Source organism: Chiloscyllium punctatum, chromosome 5, assembly GCF_047496795.1.
Source record: "Chiloscyllium punctatum isolate Juve2018m chromosome 5, sChiPun1.3, whole genome shotgun sequence".
NCBI classification, from domain to species: domain Eukaryota; kingdom Metazoa; phylum Chordata; class Chondrichthyes; order Orectolobiformes; family Hemiscylliidae; genus Chiloscyllium; species Chiloscyllium punctatum.
The window spans coordinates 137,625,566-137,641,019 of NC_092743.1; the positions used below are offsets into that span (position 1 = coordinate 137,625,566).

The 15,454-nt window shown below is 46.0% G+C and overlaps 1 protein-coding gene across 6 annotated transcripts in view; it reads right to left on the reverse strand.

Moving 5' to 3' along the window:
* The window catches only part of sulf1 (sulfatase 1), a 403,560-nt gene extending 397,128 nt beyond the window's left edge, over positions 1 to 6,432 (reverse strand). For 3 of the 6 annotated variants that reach the window (XM_072571451.1, XM_072571457.1, XM_072571455.1), the window contains exon 1: positions 4,891 to 5,044. The gene's annotated coding sequence lies outside the window, so the exon portion shown is untranslated. Of the gene's footprint in view, positions 1 to 4,890; positions 5,049 to 6,411 lie in introns of those variants that run through there. The other 3 variants (XM_072571453.1, XM_072571452.1, XM_072571458.1) reach the window with 2 other exon arrangements.
* Between the last annotated feature and the right edge of the window lie 9,022 nt (positions 6,433 to 15,454).

The window sequence follows — 15,454 nt, forward strand, 5'->3', positions numbered from 1 at the left end:
TGCTGGATGCAGGTACAGTTACAACATTTAAAAGACATTTGGATCAGTACATAAATAGAAAAGATTTGTAGGGATATGGTCTAAATGCAGGCAAGTGGGATTAGCTTGGTATGGGATAGGTTGGACAGAAGGATTTGTTTCCATACTGTATGATTCTATGATTCCTTGAAATCATCAAAACTTCCTTCAGTACCTAACATACTCGATACAATGGGCTTTTGAAACTTTAAAGAGCTACAAAAGGTCAAAACAGTTGTAGCTCTGTAGGTACATTCAGAAAGAAAGATTTCCATTCATAAAGAACATTCACAGTCACTGAACTATTTCCTAAGTGCTCTACAGCCATTGAAGTACTTTTTAAGTGTCCATTGCTGTGGGGTATGTATGGCCAGTGTCCATGCAGTATGCACGGAGAGACTGGTGCCTGGCGTTTCACAGGAAAATTACTTGGAGCAAGCAGTGAGCTGAAGGAGCCAAGTACTTGCTCTGACTTCCATGGTCTCAAGTTTGTTTGCAGTGGGGGTGGTATGACAGGAAATGGCACATTAATGAAGTGAGATTTGCAGTTAATAAGCTTACTATCAGTAATCAACCCCCCTGATCAGCCAATTGCCACTACCTAGTGGAAATTTCACCTTGACATTCAGAATGTAATTAAAGGACATAGTGAGTTGCTCCTGATGTCAAGATTGGCCTTGTTGAACCTCTCCTGTTGTTCTGCCACATTTCACTGCCCATGTCATTTCAGCATCTCTACAATTCCCTCCATTCTAACTAATTTGCACACTGCAAATTTCCACAGAAATATGGCAATCACCAGATTATTTTTGTTGCAATATTTGTAGATGGATTAATATTGGTCAGGACACTAAGAAAACTCCATAATCTTCTTCCAGATAATGTCATGGAATGGTTTCTATTACCTGAGAGGGTCAAGGGGATCTCCTCTTTAATATTTCTTCACAAAGGCAGGACAGCACTCCTTCAGTACTGCACTGGGGCTTGGAAGATGACTTCCCTCCAGATTTAGTACATTATGTGTGGAAAAACCCAATAAATCTGATTGGCCAGCAGCTCCACCAACCCTGGCAGCCCCTTGGATTTTTGGGGCTGAGATATTTTGCGATTAAAGGTAACTTGCAGAATAGACAAATAATTGGCAAATGAACATCGATACAGGTAAAGGTGAGTCCATTCTCCTTTTAATGAGCAAAAGGGAGACATCTTACTGTTGGAAAGCTGGAAGTCTAGGTAGGATTGAGGAAGAAAGGATTATAAATATACCAACTGCTAAATATTGCTTCATTGGTTAAAAATGAAATCAAGCATCCAGCTTTATTCCAAAAGGATAGAATTGAAAAGTAAGGAGGTCATGTTGCATCTGGGTTAAACAAATCTACATGCATATCTAGTTCATATTGTTAAAAGAGCAGAGAGGTTGCAGTGAAGACATAGTGAAGGTTTGTGAGGAAGAAACCTGAAATCTGTCAGGATGTGTAACAGTACTGACACACTGGGTCTCTTTTCCCACAAAGAAAGAAAGCTGAAGGGTGACCTAATGGAGAAATTTAACTTCATAGAAGGTTTTAGCAAAGTGGGTCTGTGAAGGCTGCTAATATTTGGGCTAGACGCCATCAAGCAGCACGGTGACTCAGGGATCAGCACTGCTGCCTCACAACACCAGGAACCCAGGTTCGATTCCACTCTCAGGTGACTGGTTGCACACTCCCCCCTATGTCTGTGTGGGTTTCCTCTGGGTGCTCTGGTTTCCTCCCACAATCCAAAGACGTGCGGATTAATCATGCTAAAAATTGCCCATAGCGTCCAGGGGTGTGCAGGTTAGGTGGCTTAGCCACAGGGAAAAACCCCACGTGGGGTTACAGAGATGATGTGGGTCTGGGTAGGGTGCTCTTTGGTGGGTCAGTGCAGACTCTATGAGCTGATGGCCACTTTCAGCACCATAGGGATTCACAGTCACTGAGAAATCTAACAGAGAATTCAGAAGAAAACTCTTTTCCCAAATAATGGTGAGAGCATGAAACCTGCTCCCACAGGGAGTAGTTGAAGCAAACTGTGCAGATGCATTTAAGGAAAAGTTAGATGTCAGGGAGAAGGGGTTATGTTGGAAGATTAAAATGAGGAAATGTGAAAGAAGACTTAATGGCAAGATTCTGAGGAGTGTTGCTGAACAAAGAGACCTTGGAGTGCAGGTTCATAGCTCCTTGAAAGTAGATTAGATTAGATTCCCTACAGTGTGGAAACAGGCCCTTCGGCCCACCAATTCCACACCGACCCTCCGAAGAGCAACCCACCCAGACCCATTCCCCTATACCTATCACTACAGGTAATTTAGCATGGCCAATTCATCTGACCTGCACATCTTTAGACTGCAGGAGGAAACCGGAGCACCTGGAGGAAACCCACGCAGACATGGGAGGGAATGTGCACACTCCACACAGACAGTTGCCTGAGGCAGGAATTGAACCCAGGTCCCTGGCGCTGTGAGGCAGCAGTGCTAACCACTGAGCCACCGTGCCACCAAAGTAGAGTCGCGGGGAGATAGGATAGTAAAGAAGGCGCTTGGTATCCTTTCTTTTTTCGGTCAGAGTATTGAGTACAGGAGTTGGGAGGTCATGTTGTGGCTGTACAGGACATTGGTTAGGCCACTGTTGGAATATTGTGTGCATTTCTGGTCTCCTTCCCATCGGAAAGATGCTGTGAAACTTGAAAGGGTTCAGAAAGAATTTACAAGGATGTTGCCAGGGTTGGAGGATTTGAAGCTGAATAGGCTGGGGCTGTTTTCCCTGGAGCTTCAGAGGCTGAGGGATGACCTTATAGAGGTTTATAAAATCATGACAGGCATTGATAGGGTAAATAGACAAGGCATTTTCTCTGGGGTGCAGGAGTCCAGAACTAGAGGGCATAGGTTTAGGGTGAGAGCGGAAAGATATGAAAGGGACACGCAGAGGGTGGTACGTGTATGGAATGAGCTGCCAGAGGAAGTGGTGGAGACTAACACAATTACAACATTTAAAAGGCATCTAGATGGGTATATGAATAGGAAGGGTTTAGAGGGATAATGGGTCAAGTGCTGGCAAATGGGACTAGATTAGATTAAGATATCTGGTCAGCATTGAAGAGTTGGACCGAAAGGTCTGTTTCCATGCTGTATATCTCTCTGACCCTATGACTGCAGTGGAGCATAATCACCGAGGTAGACTGGTTTGGTGGAATAGCCTGTTTCTATGTCATATACCAACAGGAGAATCGATGTTTCGGGCATGAGCCCGCCCGAAACGTCGATTCTCCTGCTCCTTGGATGCTGCCTGACCTGCTGTGCTTTTCCAGCAACACATTTTCAGCTCTGATCTCCAGCATCTGCAGTCCTCACTTTCTCCTCTATGTCATATATCCCATGTATGTATGTAGGCATGTGCAGTAGGCCAGATCTTGGTGGTAGAGAAGGTCCTGGGCCATGTTCAGCCTGAGCATTGGGCGGTGAGGGTTTGGTAACCTTGCAGTGAGAGGGGTGGGGAGTTGGTGGCACAAAGGTGGTGTGGGGTGGATTTTAAACTCCTTACAAATAGGAAGAAGGAGGGGGGGGTCTTCATTTTCTCAGGGGTGTTACTATTACGGGAAGACACCCTCCAAAGCTCTTAACCCCAGCTCTTTCTTCCTGCAATTTAAAAAAAAATTTGTAAAACCATGTTTTACCACACTAGCCCAATTGCCGCACCGAGCATATTATGACAAGGGCAGGATAACATTGTGGTGTGCTGAGCTTTTAACAATTACTGATTTACATCTGGCGACAGTGCTGTGAATATTGCTGACCACCCACACTCTGTATTTGCGGGGTGAGCTCAGGGTGGGTCAGAGTGAATATGGGCATCTATTCTGTTTTGTGTGTACTCACACTGGAAAACACAACTGGGGGAGGGTGCGGGCAAAGTTCAGCACAGAGAATTGGAACTCAAACCCACAGTCATTTGCCTCAGAGGTTCCAGTGCTACAAATTGAGCCAGTTTTGACATTATCCAATGGCGGGGTTAGAAGCAGTTAATGATCCCTTTATACAACACTAGAATGGGATCTACCCTGATCTAGCAGCATCTGTCCAGAGAAAGGAGCAACAAGGTTTCAGGTCCAGTGACCCTTCTTCAGAACTGGAGCAGAAACATTCACTCTGCTTTCTCTCTCCACATATGCTGCCAGACCTGCTGAGCTTTTCCAGCAATGTCTATTTCTGTTTCCAATTTCCAGCATTTCATTTGGTTTTTATTTGGTGTGGAGGGGCCCGTATTGGACTGAGGTGAACAAGGTCAGAAGTCACATGACACCAGGTTATAATCCAACAGGTTTATCTAAAATCACAAGCTTTCGGAGCGCTGCCCTTTACTCAGGTGAAGTGTTGTTTGGAATCTTCCTTGCTGCTTGGGGCTGTGCACGTTTAAGAGGGGTTGGAGTGTCAGTCAGCAAACTGGAGCTGATGTACTGATGTCACATAAGCAATTCACAATTTGACTGCTGGTGAATATTCAGCAAACTCCCTGCATCAATATAACGCCTTGACACTATTCACTCCAGAAGTGTGTGCCGTTTTGGAACTTGAGGGAGTCTCACATTGTCAAGTTCAATACGCTGCTCGTCAACTCTGCCCATCTCCCCGTAATACAGGGTTGGGAAAAGGGCAAACGGGTGCTCACAGCTTGTGAAAGTGAATGAGGCACTTCATGACAGTTGCTGGTAGTCCCAACAGCTCAGGGAGGTGAGCGTACAGCTGCACTGGGAGGAAACAGCGACCCAAACAGAATCTTTCATTTCTGTTCGCGTTGCAGCTAAGGTGGAAGAATGACAGAAACAACCCACAGAGCACAGAAATTCCCATACCTTTCAGTTCCTGCACACGGTGTCGGTAAACTTTGCTGCTGAGAAGAAACCTTCAAATCCTGCTGGTCATTGCTGCTGCCTCTCGCCTGGTTATTCGGACTGCCTTGAAATACAGCTGTGTCTGGAAGCCTCGATCTTTTGTACTGCTCATCTGACGCACTGCCAGCCCTCCTAACTCAGGATGTGCTTGCATATGCATGAACGCAGAGCACTGGAAAACTATCCCTTCCTTGTCCTTTATCCCACCGGTGGCTGCACTCAGATGTATTTCTCCCTCCACCCTTCTGGAGACCTTTAATTAGCACTCATTGTTCTCTGTCTACCCGGCTGCCTTCTATCTTCACTTTAGGAATCCAAACTTTGTCACTGAATCAATCAACAAACTCAACGTGTCTTATTTTCCAGTCATGGGGAAAGGAAGGACAGGAAGGAAAGCGAATGTGGTGCTTGCTTACCTTCGAGGTAAGGAGAGCCTTTCTCACTTACAAAATGTCACACATAAGTCTCATTTCTTTCTACAGATGATATCCCTCCCTCCCCCATCTGTTCAGGTACAGCCCACATTGAGAATTGAGAGTCCTGTATTAATATTGTCTGGGCACACTCCTTGAAGTATTCACAATGTTATCAGGCAACAGTTAGTACTAATCATACCAAGAGAAGATTGATCTATTTTTATTCACTGGTCAGTGTTCTGCACAAACATTGCAGAAAAATTAAACAGAACTACAAACAAATTGTGACCTACTATTTTAGCACACAATTCTCATATCCCATCATGTTACAGTTTTGAAGGTACCATTGAAGTTGTTCAAAATACTAGAAGACACAGATTGGCAATTAAAGATATTCTAGGATTTACATCCTTTAGATTATGTCTTGTTTTCTAATAGTACAATAAAAGGCTTTTCTTATCAGCTCAACATCTCTCAGCACCTGGTAATGAGAACGCTCTTTGTTCACTCTAATTCCCTGAATTACACAGAGGCAGAGAGAGAGCCAGAGACAGTGAAAAGGTTCACTGTTTGCTATGTAGACTTGCCTATTGACTGCCCTCAATTGACTGAAACTCCATCAGATAACAGGCTAGCCTTACCTCTTATATCACTGAAAGCCAAGCTAAAGTACATACTGGAACGTTTCTAAGCAGTCTTTGGGTATGAATACACACAGGACAGATTCGAGAGTGACTCTGAACTGTGTTAAATTTTAATATGTGTTGATGACCTTTAGTAAGCCGTAACAGATCAATACAGGTCAAATAAATCAATCAATAGTGCATTTAAACAAATTTGACTCAATATTATGTGATTAAGAGCAGAAGTTAGAATTACATAATGCAATGGGCTAAACAGTTTTCTTAAAAATATCATATTGGACTTGAATCATTGAGTCTGTTTCTCTCTCCACACACTGCCAAACCTTCTGAGTTTCTCAAGGACTTTCTGTTTTTATTTCAGATTTCTAGCAGCCACATTATTTTACTTAAGTCAACAAGATAGATGGATTGCATTAACTCACCAAGGCTTCTCCAGCAGCCCCTCAAAACAGCCAACCTCCACCCATGCAAAAAACTACAGACAGCTACGAACACACCAGTCCATTACACAAACCAGCTTCCCATCTACTGTCTCTATCTGTTCTTTCCACTGCCTCAGGAAAGCAACATCAGCAAAGACCCCTCCCACTCATGTTCTACTCTCTTCCACCCTCTTCTATCAGACAGGAGATATAAAATGTTGAATGTACATTTGAACAGATTCAAGAGCAGCTTTTTTCCCATTGTTATTTATCAGACTTTTGAATGGACCTCTCAAATATGTATTCTGATCTCTCTCTCTCTCTCTCTCTCTCTCTCTCTCTGTGCACCTTCTCTGGAACACTGCACTCTGTTCTGCTACCCTGATGCACTTTGTATTGTACAATCTGTCTGTATACAACACAAAACAACACTTTTCACTGTATCTGTGTATATGTGACAGCAATCAATCAATCAATCAATCACCTCGAACGATAAAGACAGCAGATAAATGGAAACACAACTACCTCCAAGCCACTCATCATCCTGACTTGGGAATATATTGCCGTTTCTTCAACATCACTGAGTCAAAATCCTGGAATTCCCTCCCTAATAACACTGTGGGTACATTCCCAAAAGTTTAAGCAAGCAGTTCACTACCATCTTTCACAGGACAATTAAGGATTGGCAATAAACGCTGGCCGAGCCAAGGTTCATATCCTGTAATTTTAAAAAGTTTGACATTTTATGTTAATTTAATGAAACAAATTAATATAACTTTAAAAAATTCTCTCTTGAGATGTCGATGCCACTGATTGGCCAGCATTTATTACCTGCGCTTGGTTGCCCTGAGAAGGTGGTGGAGAGCTGCCTTCTTGAACTGCTGTGGTCCATATGTTGTAGGATTGCCTTAACACGAGAGTTCCAGGGTTTTGACCTCGCGGCAATAAAAAGAACAGTGATATATCTCTGAATCAGGACGGCGAGTGGCTTGGATGGAGCTTTCAGATGGTGGTGTTCCCATGTATGTGCTGCTCTTGTCCTTCTAGGTGAAAGTTTAGAGGGCTCTGTATAATGGTCTTTGGTGAATTTCTGCAGTGCATCTTATAGATAGTACACACTATTGCTGCTCCTGAGCATTGGTGGCACAGGGAATGAATGTTTGTGGACATGGTGCCAATCAAGCAGGTTACTTTGTCCTGAATAGTGTCAGGCTTCTTGAGTGTTGTTGGAGCTGCACCCATCCAGACAAGTTAGGCGTATTCCATCACACTCCTGACTTGGCCGTGTAGATGGTGGGCAGGATTTGGGGAGTTAGGAGGTGAATTTCATACTGCAATATTCCTAGCTTCTGACCTGCCCTTGTAGACACTGTCTTTATATGTCCAGTTGAGTTTCTGGACAATGGTAATCCCAAGGATATTGATAATGGGGGAATTCAGTGATGGTAATTCTATTGAATGTCAAGGGGCATTGGTTAGATTGTCTCTTACTGGTGATGGTTATAGCCTGGCATTTGTGTGACATGAATGTTACTGCCACATGTCAGCCCAAGCCTGGATATTGTCCAGATCTTGTTGCATTTGGACATGGACTGCTTCCGTATCTGGGAATTTGTGACTGGTGCTGAACATTGTGCAATCATTGGTGAACATCCCCACTTCTGATCTTAAGAAGAAAGAAGGTGATTGATGAAGCAGCTGAAGATAGTTGGGTCCAGACACTACTCTGAGGAACTCCTGTAGAGATGTCCTGGAGCTGAAAAAATTGACCGCCAACAATCCTATGTGCCAAACATGACTCCAACCATCAGAGTTTGCCCCCTGATGCCATACTCAGTCAAATTCTCATATTCTAGATTATTACATTTCAGGTGCTTCACAGTATCATGAAAAAAAATGACCAATGCTTTATTTTCCTTTCTTTTAATGCTGACTACATCTATATAAGGAGGCTGTGTACTCAGATAAACACTGTTGCTATGCAGCTTCTCAGCATGGCTTCTAATATTTGCACCAGCCCTGGTAATGAAGGGAAATGATTCGGGCTTGGATTCAAAGGTCCTGCTGGATAGAGCATTGTAGAAGTAGGATGTCCAGTTCATGCAGGACCTACTGCAGAGACAATGACACCAAACCATGACACCCTAGTCTGTGGTCATTAGTCTGCAGTCTCAGCTGCCTGGTAGAAAACTCATCAATGAAGGATAAAGGTCAATGACCTTTTCCATTCCATCACTTCCAAGTTCCATCATGTACTGTCCAATATCTCACATATCTGGTCGGCATGGACAGGTTGGACCGAAGGGTCTGTTTCCATGCTGTACATCGCTATGACTCTATGGCTCTATGGTAGCTATCTCTGATACTGTACCCACCTCCACCAAGGATCAGGCCCCATCAGTCTGTCCATTGACTGTGACATCTTCCCTCACTCACTGTCATCCACCACAAGTCGTGATCTCACTCACACTGCAAGCCCTCTGCGGTGCCTAGTCACTTGCTCAAGACACGTCCCCAACTGCACCGAAAGGAGAAAAGCTGTGCCACCCACTTTCATGTTGCACCCGTCCCATATCCCTCCAAATCCTTCCTGTTCATATACCCATCCAAATGCCTCTTAAATGTCGCGATTGTACCAGCTTCCACCACATCCTCTGGCAGCTCATTCCATACCCGTACCACCCTCTGCGTGAAAACGTTGCACCTTAGGTCTCTTTTATATCTTTCCCCTCTCATCCTAAACCTATGCCTCTAGTTCTGGACTCCCGACCCCAGGGAAAAGACTTTGCCTATTTATCCTATCCTTGCCCCACATGATTTTATAAACCTCTATAAGGTCACCCCTCAGCCTCCAACGCTCCAGGGAAAATAGCCCCAGCTTGTTCAGCCTCTCCCTGTAGCTCAACTCCTCCAATCCTGGCAACATCCTTGTAAATCATTTCTGAACCCTTTCAAGTTTCACAACATCTTTCCAATAGGAAGGAGACCAGAATTGCACGCAATATTCCAACAGTGGCCGAACAAATGTCCTGTACAGCCGCAACATGACCTCCTAACCCCTGTACTCAATACTCTGACCAATAAAGGAAAGCATACAAAATGCCTTCTTCACTATCCTATCTACCTGTGACTCCACTTTCAAGGAGCTATGAACCTGCACTCCAAGGTGTCTTTGTTCAGCAACACTCCCTAGGACCTTACCATTAAGTGTATAAGTCCTGCTAAGATTTGCTTTCCCAAAATGCAGCACCTCGCATGTATCTGAATTTAACTCCAACTGCCACTTCTCACCCATTGACCCATCTGGTCAAGATCCTGTTGTAATCTGAGGTAACCCTCTTTGCTGTCCACTACACCTCCAATTTTGGTGTCATCTGCAAACTTACTAACTGTACCTCTTATGCTTGCATCCAAATCATTTATGTAAATGACAAAAAGTAGAGGGCCCAGCACCGATCCTTGTGGCACTCCACTGGTCATAGGCCTCCAGTCTGAAAAACAACCCTCCAGCACCACTCTCTGTCTTCTACCTTTGAGCCAGTTCTGTATCCAAATGGCTAGTTCTCCCTGTATTCCGTGAGATCTAACCTTGCTAATCAGTCTCCCATGGGGAACCTTGTCGAACGCCTGACTGAAGTCCATATAGATCATATCTACTACTCTGCCCTCGTCAATTTTCTTTGTTACTTCATCAAAAAACTCAATCAAGTTTGTGAGACATGATTTCCCACGCACAAAGCCATGTTGACTATCCCGAATCAGTCCTTGTCTTTCCAAATACATGTACATCCTGTCCCTCAGGATTCCCTACAACAACTTGCCCACCGCCAAGGTCAGGCTCACTGGTCTATAGTTCCCTGGCTTGTCTTTACCGCCCTTCTTAAATAGTGGTACCACGTTTGCCAACCTCCAGTCTTCTGGCACCTCATCTGTGACTATCGATGACACAACTATCTCAGCAAGAGACCCAGCAATCACTTCTCTAGCTTCCCACAGAGTTCTCGGGTACAACTGATCAGGTCCTGGGGATTTATCCACCTTTAACTGTTTCAAGACATCCAGCACTTCCTCCTCTGTAATCTGGACATTTTGCAAGATGTCACCATCTATTTCCCTTCAGTCTATATCTTCCATATCCTTTTCCACAGTAAATACTGTTGCAAAATATTCATTTAGTATCTCCCCCATTTTCTGTGGCTCCACACAAAGGCCACCTTGCTGATCTTTGAAGGGCCCTATTCCTTTTGTCCTTAATATATTTGTAAAACCCTTTGGATTCTCCTTAATTCTATTTGCCAAAGCTATCTCATGTCCCTGTTTTGCCCTCCTGATTTCCCTCTTAAGTATACTCCTACTTTCTTTATACTCTTCTAAGGATTCACTCGATCTATCCTGTCTGTACCTGACATATGCTTCCTTCCTTTTCTTAACCAAACCCTCAATTGCTTTAGTCATCCAGCATTCCCTCTACCTACCAGCCTTCCCTTTCATCCTGACAGGAATATACTTTCTCTGGATTCTTGTTATCTAATTTCTGAAGGCTTCCCATTTTCCAGCCGTCCCTTTACCTGCAAATATCTGCCTCCAATCAGCTTTTGAAAGTTTTTGCCTAATACTGTCAAAATTGGCCTTTCTCCAATTCTCCAACCGCCTTCCTAACCTGCAATCTTCTTCCTGACCTCTCCGCCCCCACCCCACTCCGGCCTATCACCCTCACCTTGACCTTCCTCCACCTATCGCATTCCCAACGCCCCTCCCCCAAGTCCCTCCTCCCTACCTTTTATCTTAGCCTGCTGGATAGACTTTCCTCATTTCTGAAGAAGGGCTGATGCCCGAAACGTCGATTCTCCTGTTCCTTGGATGCTGCCTGATCTGCTGTGCTTTTCCAGCTTTCAGCTTTCTCCAATTTAGAACTTCAACTTTTAGATCTGGTCTATCCTTTTCCATCACTATTTTAAAATAAATAGAATGATGGTCACGGGTCCCAAAGTGCTCCCCCACTGACACCTCAGTCACCTGCCCTGCCTTAGTTCCCAAGAGTAGGTCAAGTTTTGCATCTTCTCTAGTAGGTACATCCACATACTGAATCAGAAAATTGTCTTGTACACACTTAAGAAATTCCTCTCCATCTAAACCTTTAACACTATGGCAGTCCCAGTCCATGTTTGGAAAGTTAAAATCCCCCACCATAACTACCCTATTATTCTTACAGATAGCTGAGATCTCCTTACAAGTTTGTTTCTCAATTTCCCTCCGACTATTGGGGCGTCCATAATACAATCCCAATAAGGTGATCATCCCTTTCTTATTTCTCAGTTCCACCCAGATAACTTTCCTGGATGTATTCCCGGGAATATCCTTCCTTAGCACAGCTGTAATGCTATCCCTTATCAAAAATGCCACTCCCCCTCCTCTCTTGCCTCCTTTTCTATCCTTCCTGTAGCAGTTGTATCCTGGAACATTCAGCTGCCAGTCCTGCCCATCCCTGAGCCATGTTTCTGTAATTGCTATGATATCCCAGTCCCATGTTCCTAACCATGCCCTGAGTTCATCTGCCTTCCCTGGTAGGCCCCTTGCATTGAAATAAATGCAGTTTAATTTATTAGTCCTACCTTGTCCCTGCCTGCCCTGACTGTTTGACTCACTTCTGTTCTCAGCTGTACCCATCTCAGATCGATCTCTTTCCTCACTATCTCCCTGGGTCCCACCCCCCCACCTTACTAGTTTAAATCCTCCCAAGCAGTTCTAGAAAATTTCCCCGCCAGTATATTAGTCCCCCTCCAGTTTAGGTGCAATCCGTCCTTCTTGTACAGGTCACTTCTAACCCAAAAGAGATTCCAATGATCCAAAAATAGGGTGATCCTGGTGAGTGGTGGGCTGCCTGGCACTTAGTTGCTTACCCATTATATAGAGATTGTCCTTACTCTGACCGCTCTGAGTGGCTTGGAAAGAGTAAGGACAGCACATGCTGAAGGTCAGAGTCAAAAGTTGTGGCGCTGGAAAAGCACAGATGGTCAGGCAGCATCTGAGGAGCAGGCAAAATCAACATTTCGGTCATGATGCCTGATTCACCTGCTCTTCAGATGCTTCCTGACCTGCTGTACTCAGAATGGCTGACTGACTATGTTTGAGCCCTTAGACTGGTATCAGAAGCTGGCTTGACTTCCTTTGCCAGAACCTCCTGACTGCACACTATGTCCTTTGACTTTCCTGAGCACTGCTGACAACGGTGACCAGTTTCCTGGCTTTGTTTCCATGCTAAACAACACACCAAAACACCAGTACGGTTAGCCAGCTAGGGCAGCACATAAAAAACAAGACATTGATGCTGTGAACATCCAGGTAGGCTCAACATGACTAAGTGATCAGAGAGTAAGACAAGAAAATGGAAATGCAGCCTGGTCCAATTCATGAGCTAGAAGTGACCTTTGAGTACAAAGTGTTCTTGCTGCAACATTACAATTGGTCAGTGTGTCGAATATCGGAGTTGAGATTTCATCCAATGTGTCTTTTCAGCAATACTCAAGTCTGTCCTACCAAATAACTAGAGCTGAAAATGTGTTGCTGGAAAAGCGCAGCAGGTCAGGCAGCATCCAAGGAGCAAGAGAATCGACGTTTCGGGCATCAGCCCTTCTTCAGGAATGAGGAAAGCGTGTCCAGCAGGCTAAGATAAAAGGTAGGGAGGAGGGACTTGGGGGAGGGGTGTTGGGAATACGATAGGTGGAGGGAGGTCAAGGTGAGGGTGATAGGCTGGAGTGGGGTGGGGGCGGAGAGGTCAGGAAGAAGATTGCAGGTTAGGAAGGCGATGCTGAGTTTGAGGGATTTGACTGAGACAAGGTGGGGGGAGGGGAAATGAGGAAACTGGAGAAATCTGAGTTCATCCCTTGTGGTTGGAGGGTTCCCAGGCGGAAGATGAGGCGCTCTTCCTCCAACCGTCGTGTTGCCATGGTCTGGCGATGGAGGAGTCCAAGGATCTGCATGTCCTTGGTGGAGTGGGAGGGGGAGTTGAAGTGTTGGGCTACGGGGTGGTTGGGTTGGTTGGTCCGGGTGTCCCAGAGGTGTTCTCTGAAACATTCCTCAAGTAGGTGGCCTGTCTCCCCAATGTAGAGGAGGCCACATCGGGTGCAGTGGATGCAATAGATGATGTGTGTGGAGGTGCAGGTGAAATTGTGGCGGATATGGAAGTGTCCCTTGGGGCCTTGGAGGGAAGTAAGGGGGGAGGTGTGGGTGCAAGTTTTGCATTTCTTGCGGTTGCAGGGGAAGGTGCCGGGAGTTGAGGTTGAGTTGGTGGGGGGTGTGGACCTGACAAGGGAGTCATGGAGGGAGTGGTCTTTTCGGAACGCTGATCGGGGAGGGGAGGGAAATATGTCCCTGGTGGTGGGGTCCGTTTGGAGATGGCAGAATTTACGGCGGATGATACGCTGGACATGGAGGTTGGTGGGGTGGTAGGTGAGGAGGGACTTGGGGGAGGGGTGTTGGGGTTCTGTCCTGGTGACGGTTGGAGGGGCGGGGCTCAAGGGTGGAGGAGCGGGAAGTGGAGGAGATGTGGTGGAGGGCATCGTCGATCACGTCTGGGGGGAAATTGCGGTCCTTGAAGAAGGAGGCCATCTGGGTTATACGGTTTTGGAACTGGTCCTCCTGGGAGCAGATGCGGCGGAGACGAAGGAATTGGGAATATGGGATAGCGTTTTTACAGGGGGCAGGGTGGGAGGAGGTGTAGTCTAGGTAGCTGTGGGAGTCGGTCGGTTTATAGTAAATGTCCGTGTTGATTCGGTCACCCGAGATGGAAATGGAAAGGTCTAGGAAGGGGAGGGAGGAGTCTGAGACGGTCCAGGTGAATTTGAGGTCGGGGTGGAAAGTGTTGGTAAAGTGGATGAACTGTTCAACCTCCTCGTGGGAGCACGAGGCAGCGCCGATACAGTCATCGATGTAGCGGAGGAAAAGGTGGTGGATGGGGCCAGTGTAGCTGCGGAAGATGGACTGTTCCACATATCCTACGAAGGGGCAGGCATAGCTGGGGCCCTTGGCTACTCCTTTGGTTTGGAGGAAGTGGGAGGATTGGAAAGAGAAGTTGTTCAGGGTGAGGACCAGCTCAATCAGTCGAAGGAGGGTGTCAGTGGAAGGGTACTGGTTGGTATGGCGGGAAAGGAAGAAGCGGAAGGCTTTGAGTCCTTCGTGATGGGGGATGGAGGTGTACAGGGACTGGATGTCCATGGTGAAGATAAGGCGTTGGGGACCGGGGAAGCGAAAATCATGGAGGAGGTGGAGGGCGTGGGTGGTGTCCTGAACGTAGGTGGGGAGTTCTTGGACTAAGGGGGACAGGACTGTGTCGGGGTATGCAGAGATGAGTTCGGTGGGGCAGGAGCAGGCTGAGACAATGGGTCGGCCGGGGCAGTCAGGTTTGTGGATTTTGGGCAGGAGGTAGAATCAGGCGGTGCAGGGTTGTGGGACAATGAGGTTGGAGGCGGTGGATGGGAGATCCCCTGAGGTGATGAGGTTATGGATGGTCTGGGAGATGATGGTTTGGTGGTGGGAGGTGGGGTCATGGTCAAGGGGGCAGTAGGAGGAGGTGTCCGCGAGCTGGCGTTTAGCCTCAGCGGTGTAAAGGTCGGTGCGCCAAACTACTACCACGCCTCCCTTGTCTGCCGGTTTGATAGTGAGGTTGGGGTTGGAACAGAGGGAGTGGAGGGCTGCACGTTCCGAGGGTGAGAGGTTGGAGTGGGTGAGAGGGGTGGAGAACTCGTTGGACCAGTATGGATTGTCCTACAGCAAGTGACCATTCTGTCAATCCTTGTTCATGAGTCTAGTTGGCTCGAGCTGGCAGACTATATCATTGTAGGGTGTATCACAGATGAGCAAATCAGGTATTGCCCATAGCCATTATCAATAGTTGTGCATTTTTCAAAATGGGCAATATGATATGTATAAACTCCTAAAACATCCTTTTTGTGGATTAAGGCAAGATTTGAACCTCGGATCAGATTACTGCCTGGTAATTGTTACCAGGTATCCATTATTCCCTATTTAGCTTAATGAGTAAAAG